Source organism: Micropterus salmoides, unplaced genomic scaffold, assembly GCF_014851395.1.
Source record: "Micropterus salmoides isolate LMB-PRFRI ecotype aquatic unplaced genomic scaffold, ASM1485139v1 Ms_hic_scaffold_3, whole genome shotgun sequence".
NCBI lineage: Eukaryota > Metazoa > Chordata > Actinopteri > Centrarchiformes > Centrarchidae > Micropterus > Micropterus salmoides.
In genome coordinates this window covers 35416124-35432797 of record NW_024042261.1, presented here as the reverse complement: position 1 = coordinate 35432797, position 16674 = coordinate 35416124, and the positions used below count along the sequence as shown (strand labels likewise).

Below are 16674 nucleotides of genomic sequence, written 5' to 3'. Positions count from 1 at the left end.
AACCAAATAAATTGTCACCATAATATATATATGTATAGAGAGGGAGACACACATCACTATGTTAGCATAGCATAAACCTTAGTGTTTAGCTAATGAATTAGTCTGACTGTAGAGCACTAATCCCTTAATGTACAGAATACTGAGTTCAAGTTTCAACGTCAGTTAAAATTACCTCAGTTATTATAAAGAAGTAAACGTAGACTGGCTGTGTCCAAAAATTTAAAACATCAGCTTTTGGAAAACCCTATGTAAGATAAATATGGTCCATTTGAGAATCACAACCCGCTGGAGCGTTGTCTATAGAGATCCAGCAGAATATATTTACATTTTTGTTGTTGTTTAAGTGGACAGCAAACTTTTATAAAATGACTTGCCAACATTAGTGTGAACAGAAACCCACTGACATGTAAATGTAGCCTCAGATTAAGCATGTTTTGGAAGCGGTGAGATTTAAATGTATTACAAATATTTATCATTTAAATAATTTTTACTGAGTATGATTTCCCAATTCGTGCATCTTATGATGCTGACTGTACATCTAAAAAATAGTGTAACATATCAACTAATACCATATTTATAATGGGAGAACAGGTGGACAAATTACAACCTACAACCAAACTTATTGCAATATGATATTTAACATTGTATATTGAGTGTGCAGAGATTTACTAAATGTATATTTCAGTAGAAACAGCGATTATCTCAGGTATATTGTCTCACATTCGTGCAGAATGTGATCCCATTTACTGGGCAAGCTTGCAGAGCTGTGCATGAAAGAATATGAAAATGATAAATGAGATATAGAATTGAATTAGTGCTACAAAATGTACCAGTCACAAGAAATAAAAGTAGACTGTAAACCTTACTACAAAGCAAAATTACACAAATGACTAAAAAGCTGATATTAAATTTGAACAAGGAAGGAGATTCTGGAAATTGAGGTGAAAGCTGGAGGAGGAGGTGGGAGAGGTGTACAGAGCAGCGTGGTGTCTGAAACTGTGATGGACTCCACTCGATGAGCTCTGAAAGGTAGATTTAGCACAGTGGGTCTGTATGGAGACAGACTGCCTGGCTGATTGACTGACTGTATACCTGCTTGGTCAGCAGGCCTCGTCTTAGCAGAGCCTGAAATGTCGCACGCTGGTTAAGTAATTGGCCCTGCTCGATAAATGCCTCCTCCTCTGCTCTCCCCTCCAGGCCTCCTTTCTCCCATAGGCTTTCAATGACCCTCTGCGCCCACACTTCACATATTAAGTTAACTGATTCAAACTGTGGATCATGCTAATATTCAAATATAGATATTAGAGTGTCAGGTATTAATGTGATAAGAAAACAGAGAGAAGATTGCAGATGTGAGCCTCTAGCCGCAGAGCATCCTGTTACAGTTGTGGTTAATCAGTTTTCATTTTGCTATTTGTTTTTTCTCCTCTCCTTTCCATTGCTTTCCACTCCATATCCGTGCCCTCTCTTTATCTCTCCTTAATTTCAGCCCTCCTTCCCCCCATGTCTCCCCATTTTGACTCATATTGTGTATTTCAGAATATCTTCTCCCTCATCTCTTCTCTTTTCACTCCTCTCCTCTTTCCTTCTTGTCCCTTTCTTTTTCTCCCTTTTTGTCTGTTTTAATGTCACCCCTACCTTCTTCTCTCTCATCACTTTTCTTTTCACTCATTCACTCTCCTTCTTTTACCTCTGTCTCCTCTTCTCTTCTGTCCTCTCCCAGGCTCATATCCATCTATCCGCGCCCCCGAGGACAAACCGCGCTCCTCGGCACCCCGCCCGGCAGCCCACTGTGTGTGTGTGTTGGGGGGTGGGGGGGGGGGCGCTAGTGTGTGTATATGTGTGCAATTTGTTGAGTGTGTCTGGGCGAGAGAGAGAGAGAGAGTCGAGCAGCGGGGACGGAGCGGCAGAGTGCAGCACCGAGGACAGTTGTCTCTCCCAGTCTTTCATACCAACATCAGATACTATGCTTTTTGCTTCGAGTGCGGACTGGCACTAAAACAGAAGGTAAGAGACATTCCCGTTACAGTTCTGCTCTGTTTGTGTACAGCGCGTTTGTGCGTGCTTGTTGTGGGCGCTTGCTCATGTGAGCTTGCATAAAGCCCCATGCGGGCATCACTGGCTGCTGATTCTGGCTGTGTACGACCATGTGGAGCTGCCTTGCGGTGCCAAAAACTAGACTATTGACAGAGTATGTCTCCCTAGAAGTGCTGTTGGTGCTTTAAAGCCTGTGAATAGGTTTATTAGGCTATATGTCATTACCGATGTTTCAATAGGGACGTGCCAAAAGAATATCTGCTTTGACAGACAGTTGCCTTAATCTTCAGAAAGCGTTCTGATTTAGGCTACATTTACACTGGAGAGAATCAGGATATTGTTTCCGCGTCCATCCCTGAAGCCTCTGTGTCTTCCCCTGAAGTTTAGGAGCGTGAGTGAAATTCTAAGCATGTTGCGGGGATTTTGTGAGATGCATACAGACTACACATGGCCTCCTGTCCGACGCTTTCATCCCAAGTAGGCTAAACGTCACTGCCCAGCGTGGCCCCAAAGAGAGTCTTTGCAGTCCGGGAGGTGCGCGCCAGGAGGTGTTGTGTTAGGCTGAAGGCGAAGATCACCATCAATCAATCTTGACATTTGTGCTGGAACTGCCTAAATTATTGTAGAGAAAAAGTTCATTACACATATCCGCAATATTCTGATTATGGTTTTATTTTTTATTTTTTAAATTAATCTGGTGGGAATGTCACAAGTGTTGTTCATTGATGAAACAACGGGAGGTTGTAGAATTATCTGATGACACTGCGCCTCTTGGTCGCGGAGATCAGTGTCAAGGTAGCAGAAAGAAACATGCGACTTCTGATTGAACTTTCAAATTAAAGCCATGCTGTTGAATGTATTTGGGGAGTTATCTGAAAATGCACAGCTATGTGAGCTTTTACAGACTGGCTTTGGTCAAACGCATTAGAGATGTTAAATTTGAGATGAGATGAGATGTAAAGTTTGTAACTACTCTTATTTTAGAGCGTTGCATGTCATTCCGGTCATAAAGCAATTTAGCTAATTCTTTAATTGGTGTTGGATAGCCTATTTAATTCTCTCTCAATTATTTAAAAATGTACACTCTTTAAGCTTTTATCTTGAAAACCAATTTGCTCATTTTCCGGTTTCCTCTCTTTAACTTTTAACCATTGACGCAGCAGAGCGATCTGTCCGGACAGGGTTTCTGGTCAGGCTGGGTTGGTTGTATGATGTTTCTCCACCTTACGTCGACCGGCTACGCCCCTGCGTTACCAACCAGACTCAATGTTATATTTCAGAGTTTTAACTGACAGTTCGACCTCAGTTTTAAAACGGCGGATACAGGCACCGTGCGTTAATGTTGTGGAACTGTGCGCCCTAACCGCTGAATACAGTGTTATATATATTTATGGGATTAATTGTGCACAACATATAAAGGAAATCATCATCTAAAAAATGTCACTTTCATGTGTTTACATGCATTTACATGCAGCAATACATTGCATCTTATCTGTATTACCCAGGATTGATTCCTGAAATAATAGGTCATACAGTAATAGTAAATATAGTATTTTAAGTTATATCAGATTGTGTGGTGTATAGTATTGTGTCTTCATTATCACCATTCCTGTTTTGTTTTGTTTTTCTCCATGATTTCAGCATGTAACCTTGAGCCAGATCTGCAGGGCGGAGAGAGGGATGCATAGTACTTGATTATAAATGTAAAATAGGTTATGCATTCAGTCTGAAGTCTGGCAGTAGCTTTAATGAGGCAATTGGTTATAACTGCGGTGCTGCAGCATGCAGGCTGCAGAGAAAGAAGAGAAGTGGGAATCCTCCTGTGCACAGAAGCAGCAGCGGGGCTTCCCTGGGCTTTTCCTATATCTCCCTGTCTCCATCTCCTGTCTCTGCAGATTTTCTGGGGCTTCCCTTGTTTTCTTGCACCAGCCTTCAGCCTAGCCCTTCCTCCCGTCATCCATCTTTGAAGAAAACTGGCTGTAAGATACAGATACAGCCAAACAAGAAACAACAGAGATCCTGCATGTTTTAAAAAATGATAGGGATATAGCGGGACGTATCATGAAGTACACTAAGCCTTCACCAGACACATCGTTTTTCCCTAAGGGATTTTTTTTAGGAATAATTAGAGTCATATTTAATCATTTAGCTGACCCTAACTTAGTGTGCTATTTTTCTTCTTGTCTCCTCAGACAGCAGCAGTTTGAACACAGGAATGATGAGACATTTGCCTTTCTGTGCTTTGATGTTTGATATTTGCTCATGCAGTCCTCTGCACTACTCCACCACCATGGTTAACTTCCTCTGAGAAATATTCAAGTGCTAATTTACCTTTTATATTGGCTGATGGATTATTTATTAACACTCCTCCTTCCTCTCTCTGTCTTCTTGCCTCTGCCTCTCCACTTCCTCTCGTCCATTATCTCCCAGCTCTCTTTCTCTTTCACTCCTGCTTCCTCCCATGTTCTCTTTCCCGTCCCTCCCCTCCCCACCTCTTCTCTCCTCCCTGCTCCCATGGCATCTCCCCCTCTACAGTTTTTCCCTCTCTGTGCTGTATTACATTTCACAACTATAAGGCATTTAGCAGATTCTCTTATCCTGAGCCATTTACTGACAGAGACATATGTTCCCCTGTTTTCTGCATCTTTTAACCTTTTTTCACCCAGGGGGTGCTGTGCTGCTCTTTCATCACCGCCCCACCTAACACTCGTACATTTACAAATCACACTTGGGAAAAGCTCAGCCCTGTACTCTTGGCTGCTGAGCTGCTCTGATGAGGCAGAGTTGTTGCATAACATAAAATTCTTGGCCGTTAAAGTGATAATCTGCAACATTTTAAAAGAATGAAATATTTGTTATTGTACGCTTATGATTTAGCATAAAGCCATGTCATGAAACCTTCCTTAGGACGAAGCGATGCCTTCAGTGCGTTTGTAATAATGAAGGAGAAGGAGTCGAGATAGATAGCGATAGAAAGTTTATTGTGACGATGTTTAAAACTATGCTGCTCATACACCATTCTCTAATACACATCTTTCATCAAAATGTTTATTAGAGAATGTGTATGTTAAATAAAGAACACGCAAGGGCAACAAAGCAAACAAGCAAAAAATATTTATCTCTTTATCAACATAACCATCACTCTCGCTTTCTTTTTTTGTCTCATAACCTCATTTACCATCTTCCTTCCTGTCTCTTAACTCCTCCTTCTTCCCTCCTCTGTCTTCCTTGTCTGATTGCTCTCTTGGGTTACATTCAGAGCTGTTTACGTACCTCCATCCTCTCATCCACAGTCTCTTTTCATCAGTTTTTAATTACGCAAAGGATCTGGCTGATTGGGGCAGGGTAAAATTGCGTCTGTGTGTCTGAGTGAAGGGTGGTTTCACAGACTCATGTAAATAGAGACAGGGGGATTGATTTTTTTTTTGGCAAGACAGCCAGACTGGGAGACGGTAAATATTAATTATTAAATAAAGAGAAGAAGTCTTGAGCTCTGTCACTTTGGAGATTCAACTATAAATTTGAAAATGCAGCAGGGCTGTAGTGAGATTCATTGCTTCCTCAAGTTTGTCTGAAATTGGATCAGTGCTATGTGAGATACTGGCACACAGCAAACAGATAAATGAGCAAACAGGCTGATCTTTTCCAATCCCTACACCTCCGGTTTCATCATGCAGAATAAAAAAACAGGAAGATTAACTTTAGGAGACACAGGTAAACGGACAGAAAGAGCCTGTGGAGCACCGATGTTCAATGAACTTTGAGACAAGAAGACAGGCAGAAAACAAAGGCAGGAGATCAGATAAACAGAATATCTGAGAGGTGAGGTTTATGAAGGATCACAAGAACAAAGAATAAAACTGAAATTAAGTTGCTTAAGGCAGAATGAGTAGGATTTGTAGATTGCCAATTGTAAACACATGATTCAAAGTTGGCCCCTTCTCCCCAACTCAGCGAATTAGACAGAGAGAGAAAGAGCAGAGGTGGTCGAGTGAGCGAGAGATTGAATGAATAGGGAGCGGCATTAGTGAGAATAAAGCAGGAAATCAGAGAAATAAAACATTATTTTCTGATTGTTTCAGTTCAGCAGTTTTTACTCTAAAGCGCAAATAAACACGACCACACTTCTGCAAAAAAAATAAGTCACAATGTCATATGATGCGTGAATGCAGCTGAAGCCACACTTGATCCTCAAAATCCTTATTTTTATGAGTAAATATGCAAACTCTGTTGGCACGTGCCTGCTTATGAGTTCTGTGTGCTTGCAACTTGAACCAAAAGAAGGCCCATGAGATTCACTGCCATGCACTGCTGGACAGTGATGGGGTGGCTGACGGTTTCCCCTGGCCTTAATGGGGCTTGATACCATCCATCCATCGTCAACCGCTTATCCTGTGTACAGGGTCGCGGGGGGGCTGGAGCCAATCCCAGCTGACATCGGGCGCAAGGCGGGGTACATCCTGGACAGGTCACCAGTCCATCGCAGGGACGCACATAGACAAACAACCACGCACACTCACACTCACACCTAAGGACAATTTAGGGTTGCCAATTAACCTAGACTGCATGTCTTTGGATGGTGGGAGGAAGCCGGAGTACCCGGAGAGAACATACAAACATTTTTATTCATTTAGCTGAAGCTTTTATCCAAAGCGACTTACAATTGCTATACATGACAGAGGTCGCACGCCTCTGGAGCAATTAGGGGGCCATAGGTTCTTCCATACTCTTAATTGCTGTAGCCTACCCAGTCGTTATGGTTGCTCCCCTCTTCAGCTTTTGCAAATAAATCGATGCTGGCTGACGTAAATGCATCACAAGCGGTGAACTACTGCAGAAATGTAGCCACAGACACCAGATTTAAAAACTCTGCGAATACAGAGAGATTTACCTGCTTTAACCATGGCAAAATTGAAATATTAAAAACCACAAACACCTTTAATCTGACAGGATGACATGTTACTAAAACTCATGAGCTACTTCTGAGTACATGAGACTTTTGTTTTCAAGCTTAATCATCCGAAATTGGGCAGTTTTGACCTAAAAGAGGCAAATGAAATCACAAAGTCACAGGTTGATTAACAGCAGAGCAGCAGAGAGTGCCACACATTCTTCAGACAGACAGGTGAAGACCGGGGACTGAGTGCTGCATCTGTGTAACATTGATTAACTGACTACAGGCAGTGTGTTTGTATATGTGTGTGTATCATACAGTTTGTGTGTGTTGAAAGGAGAACAACTGCTGCAGTGGCCACCTGCTGAGAGGCAACTCCTCAGTTCTTCTGCTACGAAATCACGTATCAGATGTGTTTGAAACTGTGCTATAGAGGCAGTGAAACACACACACGTTCATGCCAAGGAGAAGTGGATGTCATGTGTTATATTCTTGTCAACTTTAACACCAGTAATTCATCACAGGCAGAACACAGCTGCACTGTGATCGTTGGTGTCGAATATCTCAGTGAATTTCACTTTCGGTGCGACAAAGTTACATAAGGATAACAATGGCACGTTTCCATTGACATTCCTGGCATCAAACCTCTTCTTTTCCTCTTCTTACCTTTACACTTAACCTCAGCCGCCCTCTCTCCCTCTGGCTGTCCCTCTGTGTTTTATCTATTTAATTTGTTACCCTCTTGCTCACCTTGGTCTACACTTTATCACTTAAATATGTAACTCCTCTGCACCCTGTCTCTCTCCCACTCTGTCATACGTCCCCATAGCCCGAGTCTCATCAATATAAATGAGGATTACAGTGTCACATGCATGGCTGCGGCTTGTTTTTTTCTTTCCAGAAATGCAGGTTCAGTTTGACACTGTGTGTGTGTCCACACCGTGTGTGTGTATGTGATTTTTAAGAGCTTATTTTTCTGAGGTCGTTGTGTGGTATGGATGCATACCGTGTAGCTTACTCGTTCCCGGTTTGATTCCAGACAAATATCTTTGTCGCATCACCCTAATCATCATCGTCTCTGTCTCCCTGTGCTTGCCTGTCTCTTGAAACTGCCGTACTTTAACATAAAGGCAACATTTCCCATGTCACATCAGAAGGTGGCAGAGTGTGCGTCCTTTGCAAGTTAAGCTGATGTATTGTGGATGTATTATGAGAGCTGGATACAGCTTACAGCTTTGTGCTTGAGGGATTGTGCGTTATAATCACGTGTTTTCGTGTACATGCTAAACTGTGTGCATGTGTGTGTGTGCACAGTATGTTTTGTTTCTCTGCTCAGTGCTTGCCTATTAAAAGCTCAGAGCTCCAGAGTGAGACTGCTGGAGGAGAGTTTACATCAAACACCATGATCAGCTGCGGGGCATTTTACAACCACTCCTTCTATCTCTTCTCTTTTTTTGTCCTTCCATCCTTCTAGCTTCACTTCTGTTTTTTTTTTATTCTGCACATCTTGGCTCTCTTAACCTCCCATCTCAGTCTTCCAATTGATGATTTCTCTTTTACCTGACTTTCTTCATTCCTCTAAAAAACAGTGCCTTTCTCATTCATCAGAATCTCTTCTTCATCGTTTTCTCTTTCTATGGCCCATTGTTCCTCTCTCATGCTCACACTTCTGTTCTATCCACCAAATTACTTTTTCTCTTTCTTCTCTTTTAACTACTCATTTCTCATTCTCTCCTATTTTCTTCAATCCATCCTCTCATGCTTCTTCAATTTTATCCTTCCTTCCTTCTTCCTTCCCTTGCTCTTTCCCTGATATCAGATTTTTTTCTCTTTCATTTTCTCCTTATATCCTTCATCCTCATCATTTTATTTCCTTATCTTGCCTGTTTGTAAGCCAACTTACCCTATTTATTCTTATTTGCTACTTTTCTTCTTCTATATCTTCTTATTCATTTTTTCTTACTAATCTCTCTCCTCTCACCCTCTCCCCTCCTTGCTTAAATTCTTATCCCACCTGCACTCTTTACTCTCCTCCTTCCTTTCTTCTTTCCTTTACATCTTGTTCCTTTTAACTGCTCATTTGTATTTTTCTTTCCCATCATTTCATCTTATTTTTCCCCTTAAATGCCACACCACACTCGACTCCTCCGCCTGTTAGTGCTTTCTGTTGTCATCTGAGGATGTAATCCAAAGTGTTGGTGCAGTGTGGAGGACACAGTAGTGCTCTTGTGTGGGCAGGTGTAGGTTGGATCAGCTCTGAGTGGACTGTAGGTTTGAAGAGCAGTGATTTTAGGACTCTGTGCCTCTCTGTGGTGTTTTAATGACACACCAGAAATGAAAGTTGCCCACTCAATGACCTTATCCTTTATAACTCCTCTTGCTCTTCTTTCTCTGAGGCAGAGGATTTAGAAACTTCTTAAGTCTTATCACAGCTGTTTAATAACCATATGACTTAATGCCTAAAAAAATCCTTTAATTTGAGGATAGTCTAGAGCAAGGAATGAGTGATAAAATGTATTGAACCTCAGTTGTGACAACACCCATGTACTTGTCCCAAAAAAGGCCAGTCAGTGTTGAGTAGCGGTCGCATTAACTGAATATTTTCTGGCATTCAGTAAACTAAATATAGACCACATGTAGACCACCTGTCCAGTTAATGGCAGTGTGCCTACTAATTTGCTGTTGTCTAGTAGTCTTGTCTTTGCATGCATGACCTCAACCTCTTCTAGCTGGCTTTAGCCATCACTTTTGTAGGATATCACTACATAGCCTTGCTATCGCAAAATGTCACAGCAGCTGAGCGTCCAAAGTCTCTTCAGAAAGCTCAATAACTGTATTGTGGTTGATAAACGTGGGGACAAAAGGGGGACTGATGCGGTGAAGGGTGAAGGACAAGCAAGTAATACCGACAATGTTTATCAGCCAGTGGCAACAAGGAGGTAAAAATCATTTATCTGCTTTGTGTGTTGACGTGAAAAGTGTGTCTGTTCTTCTTTTCTCTCCATGCCCTTATACATGCATAATCTGAAGGTTCTGCATAATAAATGTTATTGCAATAAAGTTGTTTTTGAAAATGAAATGCCATTAAATAGGCTATATGTCTCATTTTAATCAAAAAATGACAATGGCTGGTAATTGACCCTTCGCTAAGCCACGCCCCGAATACAAAGCTGACCAATCACAGTGCAGTATAGGTCTCGCTCTAACTGAGGTCCGACACTTTCATGGCTGTGCTCCATTGACTATAATGCAAAAGAAGTCCTTTTCTGGCTTTTTTTCACTGTATTTTTCCAAGATATGGTCCAACACTGTTCCTGGGACATCTTGTAATAATTACAGTCGTCACACAGAGAGTTTGACAGGAGAAGTATGATTTATTCTCTTTCCAAAACCTAAAATAAAATAAAAATTTCAGCTGTGGGTTGAAACGTAATGTTAGTTAGCTAACGCTAGCTAACTTCCTAATGAGTGTAACGTAATAAATCCCTACTCATCTGCTTTTAAATGATTTTAATAATGAATAGGGGCCTACCCAGCTTTACAGGAACGGTGTTGATCCTTAATATCGTTGTCTTTTGTCTCAATCGTCGGGGGATGCGGTGGTTCACTTGTAGCCTACTGTGTGATTGGTAGGCTTTAGCTTCTATCTTTCATTGTTTTCACGTCCGTTTGAGTCAGTTTGACAGCCTGAATACAACCTTCAAATATATAATGCAACTGCAAAAGTGATTGCGTTTTCCAAAAAATTTGACAATAAATCTCCAGGTAGTGCAGTAATAGACAGTGGCACAATTTGTCGGACTTAGCAACAGTAAGTAAGGGGGGCGGGGCTTAGCGAAGGGTCAATTAGGGCTGTCCCCGACTAAGGATTTACATAGTCGAATCAGAATCGTCAAGTCCTGCGTATAGTCGACTGAGAGTCGAACGTGTGTGTTTTTGTGTGCAGCGATTGCAAGCGTGGGGTGGGGTGGTTACACACGGTAGCTCCACTTTAATCTTGAGAAGCTGCAGAGCTGCAGTCTCTATTCATTCAACTTACACTGTAAATTTCCAGCTAAACTGAGGCTTTTTGAAGACCCTTTTATCTCTCTCTCTCTCGCCCGTCATTCAGCCCTAATTACCAGCCATTGTCATTTTTTGATTAAAATGAGACATATAGCCTATTTAATGGCATTTCAATTTCAAAAACAACTTTATCGCAATAACATTTATTATGCAGAACCTTCAGATTATGCATGTATGAAAAACAGTCACACTTTTCATGTCACCACACAAAGCAGATAAATGATTTTTACCTCCTTGTTGCCGCTGGCTGATAAATGTCAGTATTACTTGCTTGTCCTTCACCCTTCACTGCATCAGTCTCCCTCACCCCCACTCGCAATCGCCGCGCACAAAAACACACATGATTCGACTATCATTCGACTATAGGCAGGACTTGACGATTCTGATTCGACTATGTAAATCCTTAGTCGGGGACAGCCTTATTTCAGAAAAAATATTTTCAGTCTCTCTTGAAGACCGAAATGTAAATTTCATGTCTGACTGACAGATTCAGCATCTGTCTAGTCATCCTATACTTCTCCTCCTCCTCTGTCTTTCATTCTTTCCCTCTTTCCCTTCACACATCACCCACCCTCAAGCCACTCTGTTCTCAACCCCCTGCCACCCACCTCCTCTTTACCTCTGCTTGTGATTGACAGGCAGTAAATGTGTGCAGTCATGCATTTGTGCTCTCTCCTTAGGGGTCAAGACAAGGAGAAAGAGTTATTATTGATCATATGGCACCATACAACCTCATTATCATCTCAGACGTAATGCTGCGCTGATGCACTTTCTGCAGCCGGTAACATCTGAATGTCATTTAAAATCATTAGTGTGACTAGATTGATAAAAACATCAATGACTACCTGACATATCTATATCTATCTATTCTTGCTTATTGCTACAAATGATGCTCATCTGTATTGTTTAATATTATCAAACGGCCGCCATACGCCCAGACAACAGCCACATACACACGCATGCATGCACAAATAGGCACGATACACCCCACCGGTCCACCCACATACAGTCATTGGTCGGAGTCCAGGAACTGTGCCACCAGCTGTCCCCCTATTGGCTGTTGTCTTGATGTAAGTGTGTTTGTGTGTGGAGGGTAGTAGGGAGGGATCACTTAATTTCTCTCTGTCAGTCTTGCCCACTCTTTCTTTCTTACATCCACATCCTGCAACTTGAGTTCTGAGTCATCCAGCGCGAGTGAATTAGCAAAACATCAGATTAAACATCCTGCGTAATCAGTATTACGCAAAACACATTAAGACAACGAGAGGAAAAAAAGAAACAAACTGTGTGGAAGATAGGAAATTTTAACATTATGAGTTTAATCTTCAGATCCCCTCTCTTTCTTTATTTCTTTCTCATTGTGTGTGAATGTGGGCTTGTGTATAATCAAACAGTCGCTCTTGGATCTCATGGAGCTTTTGTGTGAGTAATTCAGACTGAAAAGATTGAAAATACAGCAGTTCATCCAAAAGATGTCGCTAAAATTTGCAATTGTTTTTCATTTTTGGAATCTCTTAGGATCTTAGTAATGATCTGTTTGTGGAGATTTCTCTCTGTAGTCACTCGCCTGTGGAGAAGGCAAGTCAGGAAGTTGAAAACACTCATGAATTGTGTCAAATGGTTAGTTTTCAAGATTTAGGGTTATTTTTTTTATGTATTTGACTGGCTTGTATAAGTGGTTCTGTATTAAGATTATTTCATAGCAGAAACTGTGGTGGTTGGTAGAATTGGCAAGAATTATTTGCTGGGAAAAATTGCTGGGATTTGAAAAAATGTCAAGGTTGCACAAATATTTTAGCGGGATTGGTTTAATTTGCGATAATTCTTGGGATTACAGGATATTAAAATCTGTGATGGACAGACAAACTTGACATCACTGTCTTTCCCCTTCTTCCTCCTGCTCAGCAGTATAATTATATTGACGTTGTAGGCCACAGTCTCATTAAATCTCCCTGTCAGTCTAATTAAAAAAACTAACTGGAAACACGCACTCACACAAGCTGTTTCTGGTTATTGATTTTAAAAGCCATCACTCCTCCATACACCTCCGCAATGTGACTCATCACACACACACTGTGACCAAATCAAATCATGTCATTGACCTCTTTAAACCAGTAATGGTCTCACTAAAGGCTAAATGTGTCTGTATTCTTGATGCATTTTTGCCGTATGATATGAATATACTGCATGTGTGGTTGTGTGTTGGCAGTACCTTGATATTCCACAGCCTGATGTTTTCTTCATTCTGCACTCAGAAGCAGCAACAGCAGCAGTTAGTTTTAATTAATTGAGAAATCACAATATTGACTCCAGCAGGATGCAGCAAATTGATGTTTCAGATTCTTTTACAGGGTGGTCTGATGCTGAGCAGAACATCTGCTCCTAAACGAACTGGAGCCCAGAGAAAATCTACGGTTAAAAAAAACAAAACCTCCTTTTTTCCATCAGGCCTGGTGTTGCATAATTTAGCCTCACCATGTTGTAATGATATGTATTTCCCCTACAGCCTCACAGCAGAGAGAACCACACTGACCCATGATCATTTCTCTGCGGCAGTCTTTGCCCTCAGCCGAGCTGTGTGATCACCTAAAACATGGGACGATTTCTCTCAACACACTGACCATCTGGAGTCACAGGAATTAAGCTAACATGTTCTTGACATCAGTCAGAGACATTTATATCAAAGAATTGATCATTTATAGTAAATGGTTTTACTGGTAGACTTAGAGAAAGCTTTACTTTTGTGGGAAGCTTTCAAAGAATGCGAGCAACAACGTGGATTTTGTTTGGAGAGCTTTTCCACATGAATTATACAGAATTCAGCAAATGTTGCGATGGTATCAGCAAAGTCATCGTGAAACTTTTCTCCTTTAAAAAGGAGGTATATACACTGTTGATGTCTGTCCCCCATAGCACATATAAAAAACTATAACATAGTTTCTGCCCACAGGACTTTGGCGGCCGTGAAATCAACTAAAGAGAAAGTCTGAATATATTCAACTTTCAGTGTTCTTAAAGCATCTCTGTAACATACAAGGCTCCATAGGCAAATATGACTGAGGAGTAAGTCATGCAACGTTATTATGTGAAGTCTGCATAGAGACAAAACATCAGACTTTGACACAGGTGGCTGCAGTTACCTTCTGGACAACAGGAAGACTAGCTGTGCTTTAGGGCACAGCTAATGGGGATACTAACAGTAATTTCAATATCAGTTTCTTGTAACCATGACCATCATCATTTCCTAATAATAATATTATTGTTATCAAAGTAATTATTTTAACCAAACCAAATCAAGTTCTTTCCCTAACCATAACCAAGTTGCTTTTGTGCGTAAACCTAACCAAACCTTATCCATTGCTGGATAAAACAGGTTTATTTTTTAAATGGCAATGTGGTCCTGCTGATGGGGGAACATCAGAAAACACTTAAGTGTGTCTTTCTGGATTGCATGGATCGATGTCATAGTTTTTTGTTTAATTTGGAGGACTTGGTTTGGCAGATAGCAAAGAAGTCTTTGCTTGCTGTTTGCTTTCTGCTTCTACATCACATTATTAAATGGTCTACATCAAGATGAGGACATCTTTTACATGTTCCGTCAGAGCATCAGTTTTAAATATTGCAGGGAGGAGAGAATGGAAAAGTCGTGCCAGCTTTCAGTGTCTGATTTTCCTGCCTCATGTGTAAGAAGCTTACAGACCATCTCTGAAACTCTCAGCTAAAAGTGAATAGTTTCTGTTAAACACTCTTTAAGCTTTTGTGTGTGATGGTGTATTTATGTGAGAATGTGTGTAGGTTTTTTGCCTTCTCTTGCTACAACAGTAAACTGATGTATTGTAGGCCTGTGTGTGTATGTGTGTGTCTGTGTGTGTGTGTGTGTGTGTGTATGCACTTGAACTTCAGTGCGTGGCCATATGGTCGTTAATGCAGCCAGCCCTTTGTAATCAAGGGGATGATTGTGTTATATAAGATGGGATATATCCTGCTCATCTTACCTCATCGCATAATCATGCTTTTTAGCTTGTCACCTATGATCTATATTATTGTTTTGTTTACTGTCACTTCTATTTGATTATATTTGTATTTGTATTTGTCCAGAGAATACTTTGCTGAGCACCTAGAGTGTCTTTTTTACATGCATCTCTTTAAGACAGATGTGAGTGAATTATGTCACCTGTGGTCGGAACATGACTTCAGTAACCTGCAGATGCACCGGTGCTACTATAGCATTTATTGGTCATTGTTCATACTCTTCATATGACAGCTTAATACTAAAAACAAAGTAGAGTAACAGAGTTTACTGCTGAGCTACTCCAGCAAACATTATGATATGAAACACCACATACTGGATGTGGATGCATCTTACAGAAGCCTCTGGCTCTCATTATGCAACTCTGAGCTCACTTTTGGTACTAGTAAGAAGTGGCTGCAGTTACTCAAATAATATTGTCTGACTCACAATGCACAGTTTTTAGTAAAGGATCAAAATATATGCAGCAGAACCAGATATATAATCTCTTTTATTCCATGTATTCTTCTTCCTTGTCAAAACCTTCATTACCCACAATCTGAAAAGAAGGATACTAACATAGGTTCAATTAGCTTGGATTTATAATGCCCTTGTCATACAATAGTGGAAGTTATGGTAAAATATTTATAAACTAGAGGTAAAAGAATAATGAATCACCAATTTAAAGGTACACTGTGGAGATTTTCACCACTAGTGGCGCTGTAGAGTACTATTTTGATGGACGGGTTACCATGAATCATCTGTTACACGTTTCTGCTGACCAGTGATTTATGTGGTTTTCAACACATGTTTACAGATCTGCTTGCCCACTTTTTGTGTACATGCTGGGTTAAAGTATTTTACCTAGGGGGAAGATCATGGCCACCCCAGTCGACACCTGAATATTTTTAAGATATGCAAATTTATACAATTCAACACTCGATTTAGTTATTTTTGTTAAGCATTTAGGTTCTTTATAAGACTTGTTGTGATTTTCTGCTGAACTTCACACCCTGATATATTGCCCAGTCATGTGCTTAACTGCAGCTTGCAGATGCGTAGCAGTCATTTTTCATGCTCCAAAGGAACTCAGGGAGAAGTGGGGCAACCATGAGAAATGTACCTATAACAAAGGGCAAGACCTATGGTGTAAAAATGCAGGTTTAAAAACATTTGAGAGTATTCTCAGGTTTATGAGGTACAAACTACAATAAACAAGGCCTTATTAAAATACACAAAGTATTTTGGTGAGTACAGTAGAATGTAAATAAAACTGTGTTTGTTTACAATGAAAAACTCCACGGGTCGTGTTTGACTCGCTTACAACTTCTCAAATCTGCCGTAGAAAATGACTCCACGTGTAACCTGAGGAAAAAATTTCTAACACTATAATTCTTTATTTATATGGTGAGTGCATAGTTTTGCTTTCTGTGCTGTAAATAATTTATGAAGAATTATCCCAAATGAGCTGGCAAATTTGTACCATGAGAAAATGACTGATCTCACTGACTCTCTTATTTTTCTCTTCTTCTGTGTTTCCCCTGCGGCAAGGGGCCGTGTTGTGTTTTTTTTAGGCGGTAGCAGGGTCAGAGCTGGGGTCAGTCGTTGTGACCATTGGGGGCCATTGCTCATTGTTACTGCAGGATAACTGTCACACAGCTCTGGCTAC

At 40.8% G+C, this 16674-nt stretch overlaps 1 protein-coding gene across 1 annotated transcript in view; it reads left to right on the top strand.

Annotated features, from left to right (window-relative positions):
• Positions 1-1855: 1855 nt before the first annotated feature.
• The window catches only part of slc8a2b (solute carrier family 8 member 2b), a 170977-nt gene continuing 156158 nt past the window's right edge, over positions 1856-16674 (top strand). The window contains exon 1 of the mRNA XM_038693590.1: positions 1856-2007. The gene's annotated coding sequence lies outside the window, so the exon portion shown is untranslated. The remainder of the gene's footprint in view (positions 2008-16674) is intronic.